Raw genomic sequence first — 9,707 nt, 5'->3', positions numbered from 1 at the left:
ATATCTGGGAAATGTAACCGCTTTTGACATCTGACCTCAGGAGGAGGCAAACTGGAGAACCATTTAAAAAGTCACTACAGTAAATGTATACAAAAGAACCACAAATGTAGAAAGGAAAAAGAAGATCGGAGAAAGTGAATGAAGAATGTTTATATTTTGTTTTAAATTACTATCAATAAACGACTCTTTCAGAAATGGTCTTTGTAAACCAAAGGCAAATATGTTAGACAATGGGAGTTCTATATCTGAACTGAACACAAGATGTTTAAGCTTTGGTGTGCATGCTTATTTTATCAACATGCCATATGCATGTACTTTCAAACGCAAACTTCAAAACATTCTGTATTTTACTCATGAAATACTTGAAAATTATGAATTTCACAATCATGATGGAATTTAAAAGATCAGTTAAATGTCGATTTTAATTACAAACATGAGGATCTCCCTTTACATAGCTATAGAACCAGTGTATGGAACCACCAAATATTGTCAGTATAATTCACACAGAAATATTAACAATTGAACAAATCTTATATTTAATCATTCATTATTTACACATCAAGTGTATGTTCTAATATTACTGTGCTATCTTGGCTCTTTTTGGTAAAATCAAAAACTAACATGACAGGGTTTCATACATTGTTAAAAATCTCCATGGACTAATTTTTCAACCCCCTGGATCACACTCAGCTCTTCACTGTAGGGTCTTTATGTCCATAAGTGGACCCTTCAGGTATGAGAGGCTTCAGTTTTAATGAACTCCTAAGTGCTAACAATGAAGCAAACAGAAATACAGAATAGTTAAAAGGGCAACATTGATATGGATGATCTTGTGCATTTTTAAACATTATCTAAACAGGATCTTTGCCAAGAATATACATAGATTATAAATATGTGTGTGTGTATATATATACACACATATATATATGCACATATATATACACACACATACACACACACACATATATATATACACACACACATACATACATACACCTGAGACTGGATAATTTATAAAGGAAAGAAGTTTAATTGACTTACAGTTCTACATTGCTGGGGAGGCCTCCGGAATAACTATATACAGTCATTCAACTTAGTTTAGCTAGTTTCTTTGTGAAAGGTTTTCATTCCAAAGAGACTCACTTCACTCCACCTAAGAGGAACGCTCAAGCAAGTCACTGCAGATTAGGCTGTTTATGCACTGTCTTTCACCTAGCCCACACCAACTTCTTCATTATTTGCACTCCTTCATCTTCTTTCTTCGGATGTGAAATCTAGCTAAACATGATGAAAAGCCTCAACTCTGCTCCCTATGAATGTCTTCCCTCCTCTCCTACTCTCTACTTTTATCTATTGCCTTCTAAGTAGTACCTTGTGGAGACTAGACCTCTCTAGTTGCAGATCAGGCTCAAACTCTTTTCCCTTTTTTCACTCCCAAATCATATTTTAGCACTTTTTACTTTGAGTCTTTCATTCACTGAATAAACGTTTATTGAGATCCCACCATGTGGTCAGCATTGTTTTAGATACACGAAAGAGAGCAATGGACAGGAGTCCTAGTTGTCACAAAACATCCACTGTAGTGTGGGCACAGAGAGTAAAAGTAAACAACAGAATACACAACACATTTTCAGGGAGTTGGTGCTAAGAATAAAACAGCAGCATATAAGCCTAGAGAATAAAAGTGGGGCAGGGATGTCTCTTTTAAATACGTGGTCAGAAAAGATCTGTAATGGAAGGAGAACAGAGGCTATTTTAATCAGGCTGCCACAACAACACACCATAGACTGGGGTGACTTAAACAACAGAAATTTATTTTCTCATAGTTCCGAAGGCTAGGAGTCCAACATCAGAATGCCAGGATAGTCTGTTTCTGGTAAGGAATCCCTTCCTGGCTTGGGGACAGCTGTTGTGTCCTCACATAACAATGAGAGAGACACAGAAAACTCTCTTGTTTCTCTTCACATAAGGGCACTAATCCCATCATGAGAGTCCCACCCTCAAGACCTCATTTTAATCTATCTCCAAAAGGTCGCTTCTCCAAATACCACTAAATTGGGAGTTTAGGCTTCAACATATTAAGTTAAGGGTGGGAGGACACAATTCATTCCATGGTGGAGCCCTGAATTATGTCAATGAGTGAAAATCTGATGGAGGAGATACTCCAGGTGGAGTGCTATGAAGCAAGAATCAGCATGGAGTATTTGAGGAATAGAAGGCCAGTATAGTTAAAACAGAATGAGAAAGTGGGAGAGTGGTAAGGGCAAGGTTGGAGAGACAGACAGGGGCCAGATCATGGCAAACATTATAGAAGCAGTGAGGAATTTAAGGATGATTTTGAATATAATCCAAATAAATAGATGGATTTTGAGAAAGAACATTACTTAATCTAATTTATGTTTAAAAGAAAATCACTCCCCACTGCTATGTGGAGAATTGACTGAAGTGGGAACGCGAGTGAAAGCATCCTTGTTTGGAGGCTCTTAGAAAAGTCTAAGTGGGAGATAATGATCCTAGTTTAACAGTAGTGGAAACAGTGACAGGTGATGAGACTTAGTATGTATTCTGAAGGGAGAACCAACAGGACTTGCTAATAGAGTAGGTGTTGAAAGTAAGAAAAAGAAGAGTGAGATAAAGAGAGCAATGAAGGCTTATTTCTTAGTTTTGTCTTCAGCAATGACATAAACAGTGACACTGTTTGCTGAGGTTGATTAGAATTAGACATGGAGTGCAGACATGAAAAGATGGAAATTAAGGGTTCAATTTAACATACAAAGTTTGAGATGTCTCTTAGCTATCCAAGTAAAGGCTTAAAGCTGAGAAAGCCAACGGAAGGGTTACAAATGAACATATAACTTGGAAGCCATCAGCAGAGATGTGGTATTTAATTATATGGAACTGAATGAGGTCACTTAGGAGAGTCTAGAAAAATAAAGACTGTATTAGTCAGTTTTCACACTGCAATAAAGAAACTACCTGAGACTGGATAATTTATAAAGGAAAGAGGTTTGACTCATAGTTCTGCACTGCTGGAGAGGCCTCAGGAAACTTACAACCATGGCAGAAGGTGAAGGGGAAGCAGGCACCTTCTTCACAAGCAGACAGGAGAGAGAGAGAGAGATTGAGAACTTCAAACGCTTTTCAAACCATCAGCCCTCATGAGAACTCCGGCACTGTCATGAGAATAGTGTGGAGGAAACTGCCCCCATGATCCAATCACCTCTCACCAGGTCACTCCCTGGACACACAGGGATTACAATTTGAGATGAGATTTGGGTAAGGATACAGAGCAAAACCATATCAGAGGCCAACAGGTGAACTCTACTGCTGCACATTTAGAGACTAGTAATAGGAGGAAAAGTTACCAAAGGTATTCAGGAAAGGTTGGCAGAGCTGTAGAAAGAAAACCCAGGAGACTGTTCAACCATGCCATACTCTGCTGAGAGCTTAAGGTAGAAAAGGACAGTAAATGGATCACATACTTGACAAGATGGAAGCTAATGGCTACCTCCATTTTTAGTAGACTTTTAGTGGTGTGATGGTGACAAAAAACTAATTGGAACAGGTTAAAGAGAAAATACAAGAAAAGAAAGTAGAGAAAGACAGTAGAGACATTTCTTTCAAGTAGTTTTACTCTTGAAAGAGATCAGAAATATGTGGCAGCAGCTAGAGAGAACAGTGGGTCAAGGGCAGATTTCTCAAGATGGAAAATAATAGCAAGTTTGTATGCTGATGGAAATCACTTGGGAGGGGAGAACTGATTAAGGCATAAGAGAAAAGAGACAGAGAGAGAATAACTGTAAGAAAAAAGATCTTGAGTAGGCAAGAGTGGATGGAATCCTGTGCCAAAGGAGAGAGTTTGGACATATACAATATCAGAGAGAATTCATTGAATCCAATAGAAGAAAAGTCAGGGTGTGGCTTTACATGCAGGTATGTTTTGAAAATTTGTTAGGTGAAAGATGGACTGTTTTTCTTCTGAATGAAGGGGGAGAGACTGAATTTGAGGTTTGAAGAGAGCAAGTGTGAGGTAACTATCACAGTAAATGAGAAAGTAAAGTTGTATCTTTTATATAATACAATAAAAGTAAATTTATTTTGAAACTTAATTCCCATTTGCAACATTGTTTGTATAAATAATTATTTCAAATAATGTCCCATATAATAAAGTCCACATTTCCAAAAATATAACCCTGCTGTTACTCAAATAAGTGAAGTATTCCTTTCTTACAAAACTAATACTACACTAATGAAATTTTGCAAATAAAATCCACCAAGTTGCTCATTACCTCCTATTAAGTAAAGTCTTATTATATCTAATACTCTCTTTTTTATTAAGGAACTAAAACCCTGTTAACCATATTTAGTCTGTTTTGGAAGAAGAAATTCCAAAATTTTCAAGCAAGAAGCAATTATTTTAAAGAAAATAAGTTGACAATAAAAAAATCTCTATCAGGTTGCAGCCCCAGCTGAGGCCCAGAAGGACTGGGTGGATGGGCAGCAAGAACACTTGGGGGGCCGTAGGTAGGTAAATATGGTTTTGTTCAGCAGCAGCTCTCATCAATAGCTTTCTTACACTGGCTCCCTCACACTGTCTGCCCTGTCTCTGCTGCTTGAGGCGGCAGCCCTGACACACAGCTGCATGGGTGGCTCTTCCCTGCCATCAGGGTCAGTAGCTTAACTCTTTTTCTCTCTGGGCATGAGCACAAGCCATGCCATGCCATGCCATGCTAAGCCATGCTATAGCTCCCCTCTGTCCATTGGCAAGATGCACAGTTTTGGCTCTCTCTCTTTTTCTGGGCACCAGAGCCTGCAGAAGAGCCACGTTGAATCAAGTCAAACCCTGTGCAGTGTCAGCAGGGCAATTATACCTTTTATAGACAATAGTGGTTCAGAGCCAAGTCTGAACTTACACAGTTTATATAACAAGTGGAGGTGTGTGCCTGCAAGTCAAACTTACTGAGCCACGCTGGCCTGCATATCTGCCTCGGCCTATTCCTTGACCAAAGCACATCCATGTGCCTTACAAGCTCAGTAACGTGAAAAACACTCATTATCACTGTATTTTCTAGAACACACACTAAACTTGAGCGTTGGAGAACAAAATACCCTGGGAAGATTTCCCTGAAAGTTTTAATAAGAGTACATACACATGAAGAGGTCCATTTATGTTTAGATGTACTACTTCTTTTTCATTGTTATACTTGTTAGGTTCACAATTACACCAAATGTCCCTTTTGGGGACAGATTCCAGCCCATGCTGAGGTCTGAGGGGAGTGGTTGGATGAATGGCAGATAGCTGAAAGAACCCTCGGGGGGCTGTAGGTGGGTAAAATGTAGTTTTATTCAGCCGCTCTCCCATCAGCAGCTTGCTCACATTAGCTCTCTCACTGTCCACCTTTATCTCTCCTGTTTGCTCCAGCTCTGCAGCTCCTCTCAGCAGCTGGCTCCCAGGCACAGCTGCACAGCCAGTCTGCAAGGTAAGCTCTCCCTTACTGTTCTAGCAGTTCAACTCTTTCCCCCTGGGCACAAGCTGATCCCTGACTTCCCCCTGCCCTACTTCAAGGTGACCAGCTCTTCCTTACAGTGGTCAGTAGTACTACTCTCTCTCTGGGGACCGGAGTGCGTGCCATGTCGAGCCAGGCCATACCCTGGCTCTCCTTGGTCCATCTGCAAGATGAACAGCTCTGGTTCTCTCTCTCTTTCTCTGGGCTCCAGCAGCTCCTGTACAGCATTAGCAGGGCAGTTGTACCTTTTACAGACAATAGTGGCTCAGAGCCAAGTATGAACTTACACAAACAGGTTACATAACAAGTGGAGCATGCACCAGTGCACCAATCCCGCCAACTTATGCATGCCTGGATGTCTGCCTCAGCCTAATTCTCCCCCAAAGCATACCCATGTACCTTATAATAATAATAATGGAGCTTTATCAATAAATACAGAACAAATTAAACATTGAATATTATATAAATATACAAATGTTCTGTGAACAATATATTATTAGAATCTCATTTGTTTAGAACTTGTCTTAGCTACAGTTCTAGTTTATTTAAGTCACTTTACATATATATATAAATATTGCTGTCTTGTCTTCTTTCTACAATCACCATGGAATGATTTGAACTGGGAAATGTCCAGTAACTCTATATTACACTCGTATTTAGAATATGCAAAATCTGGGTTAATCTGTACATTCAGTTAGGACTCCCTGAGCGGTTGACTCTGAGCCAGGGACTAGCCTACAACAAGTTTGCTGGGAAGTGCTGTAGGTACTATCAGCTGGAGGAAGAGACAAGGAAGCAGGATGGAGCCGAGGGTGAGGTTGTGATGCAGTACATTCTCAACAAAGTCCTCAGTTGAAACCGTGAGAGCATTGCAACTAGGATGGCTTTTCAGAGTTGTGCCCAGCTGGGGAGAGGAAGAGAAGCCTTTGCACCCACCTTAAGCACCAGACACTGAGTATGAATTGCTCCTGGGAAGGGGACATAATTTGCACAAGGCAGTTTTCTTCTTCAGCTGAGGACTATTTCCAGCTGTGATCTAGCAGGCAGCAGTACTCCTGGCAGCTGGAGGAAAAGCCCTTCAGTTCTAAAGGAGGAGCAGTGGGCAGCACATGGTCCACTACAAGAGTAAAGATCATCTTAGATCCATTGTAAAATTGAGAAAAAAAAAATGATAGTTTTAAGGGTTGCCTTTGAAAATGCAGAATCAAATCAGTTCTTCCTACAGGTGCAGTATGTTTTGTGGGAACAGGAGTAAGTAAAGGATTTTTGTTGTTGTTGTTTTGCTCTGAGTATATGTTGATGTGTTGACCTCATAGAGTCCAGAGAGGTGTCAGCTCAGAGCTCAGAACTCTGATATGCACAAGATCCCCTATAATCACAAGAGGACTTGGATGGAACGTGACAAGTGCCACCTTTATCTTTGAGGAAAGGCATTTATAGGTCAGTGCAGGAGATTAACTGAAAATTAGAGGACAACTAGTAAACAGTCAGTAATTTGGTGGTCTCCACTCCCCCCAGGGACACAGGATATTGAGAATTATCAACATAGCTATCTTCTGTTGAAAATCTAGAGAATGTGACCTGAATAGTAGTAGTGATTATGTCAGTAGTAATAACATTAGTTTTAGTAATAGTAGTAGTAGAGGTAGTAAAGCCACTTATTAAGTAATGAATATTTTCTATAAACCAGACATTGTATTAAGGACCATAATTGAATTACAAAAAGTAAAATAATTTCCAAAGCTACCTGCTGATGACAAGCAGAACTAAAATTTGGCTATCTGTCTATATTACTACAAAATATTATTTTTACTACATAAATGATGGTCTAGAAAGAAGGTCTTAAACACAAATTCTTTCAAAAGTTACACAAATAAAAATGGGTGAAGTAGGCTGCCGTGATGGTTAATATTGAGTGTCAACTTGATTGGATGCAAAGCATTGTTTCTGGGTGTGTCTGTGAGGGTGTTGCCAAAGACTAACATTTGAGTCAGTGGACTGAGAAAGGCAGATCCCGCGATCTGGATGGGCACAATCCAATCAGCTGCCATCATAGCCAGAATAAAAGCAGGCAGAAGAACATGGAAAGACTAGACTAGTTTAGTCTTCTGGCCTCCATCTTTCTCTGGTGCTGGATGCTTCTTGCCCTCAAACATCAGACTCCAAGTTCTTCAGCTTTGAGACTTGGACTGGTTTCCTTGCTTCTCAGCTTGCAGACGGCCTATAGTGGGACTTCACCTTGTGATCGTGTGAATCAGTACTCCCCAATAAACTCCCTTTTAATATACATCTATCCTATTAGTTATATCCCTCTAGAGAACACTGACTAATACACTGCAAATAACTTGGATTGCACATATTATGTGAGTAACGGAAGCTCAGATAAGTTGGAGAAAGGAGATAATACTCAGCTCCCATCAAGTGTTACTGAGAGGTGACAATGTGCTAGCAGCCCTTACTCTCAGCACTTCCTCAGCCTCCGCGCCCACTCTGGCGGTGCTTGAGGAGCCCTTCAGCCCGCCACGGCACTGTGGGAGCCCCTCTCTGGGCTGGCTGAGGTCAGGCTGCCTCCCTCTGCTTGCTGGGAGGTGTGGAGGGAGAGGCTTGGGTGGGAACTGGGGCTGCCAGCAGCGCTGGCGGGCCAGTGCGAGTTCCGGCTAGCGGGGCATGGCGCGCCGGGAGCCGGGAGCCGGGCGCGGGACTCGGGGCGCCTCAGGCCCCACGCACAGAGCGGCGGGCTGGCGCCACCGGCCCAGGGCTGTGAGGGGCTTAGCACCCCAGCCAGCAGCTGCTGAGGTTGCACCAGGTCCCCCAGCAGTGCTGGCTTGCCAGCGCTGCACTCAAATTCTCACGGGGTCTTAGCTGCCTCCCTGCAGGGCAGGGTTCGGGACCTCCAGCCCACCATGTCTGAGCTCCCCCTCTGTGGCAGGCTCCAGGGCGGGAGCCTCCCCAACGGGAGCTGCCCCCTGCTCCGTGGCTCCTGGTACCATGGACAGCCCAAGGACTGAGGAGTGCAGGTGCTGCTGCGGACTGCCAGGCAGCTCCACCTGCAGCCCTGGTGCAGAATCCACTAGGTGAAACCACCTGGGCTCCTGAGACGGATGGGGACTTGGAAAACTTTTATATCTAGCCAGAGGATTGTATGTGCACCAATCAGCACTCTGTATCTAGCTAATCTGGTGGTGACTTGGAGAACTTTTATGCCTAGCTAGAGAATCGTAAATACACCAATCAGCACTCTGTGTCTAGCTCAAGGTTTGCAAATACACCAATCAGTACTCTGTGTCTAGCTCAAGGTTTGTAAATACACCGATTGGTACTCTGTATCTAGCTAACTCTGTGTCTAGCTAACCTAGTGGGGACTTTAGGAGAACTTTTTCATCTAGCACTCTGTGTCTAGCTCAAGGATTGTAAATGCACCAATCAGCACTCTGTCAAAACAGACCAATCAGCTCTCTGTAAAACAGACCAATCAGCTCTCTGTAAAATGGACCGATCAGCAGGATGTGGGTGTTGTCAGATAAGGGAATAAAAGCAGGCTGCCCTAGTCTGCCAGCAGCAACCCGCTCTGGTCCCCTTCCACACTGTGGAAGCTTTGTCCTTTACTCTTTGAGTCCACGCTGCCTTTATGAGCTGTAACACTCACCAGGAAAGTCTGCAGCTTCACTCCTGAAATCAAGGAGACCAAGAACCCACCGGGAAGAATAAACAACTCTAGATGTGCTACCTTTAAGAGCTGTAACACTCACCACGAAGGTCTGCAGCTTCACTCCTGACAGGGAGACCACGAACCCACCAGAAGGAAGAAGCTCCAGACACATGTGAACCCTTTGAAGGAATAAACTCCAGACACACCATCTTTAAGAACTGTAATACCACCAGAGTGGGCGGCTTCATTCTTGAAGTCAGTGAGACCAAGAACCCACCAATTCTGGACACATTACCATTTGGAAATGTGGGCCCCACCTGACCAAATATACCAACTTTTCTTTTTTTTTCTTTTTTTTTTTTTTTTGAGGTCAGTGAGACCAAGAACCCACCAATTCTGGACACATTACCATTTGGAAATGTGGGCCCCACCTGACCAAAATTACCAACTTTTCTTTTTTTTTTTTTTTAATTTTTTCAACCCCATTTGGTATAGATTGTTGTACTGTGAAAGTCTGTCATGTGCTAGGATGCTGAGGTTAAGAATGTCAG

The sequence above is a fragment of the Colobus angolensis genome, unplaced genomic scaffold (assembly GCF_000951035.1).
Source record: "Colobus angolensis palliatus isolate OR3802 unplaced genomic scaffold, Cang.pa_1.0 Scaffold189, whole genome shotgun sequence".
Taxonomy (NCBI): domain Eukaryota; kingdom Metazoa; phylum Chordata; class Mammalia; order Primates; family Cercopithecidae; genus Colobus; species Colobus angolensis.
Note: the sequence above shows the minus strand (reverse complement) of the source record.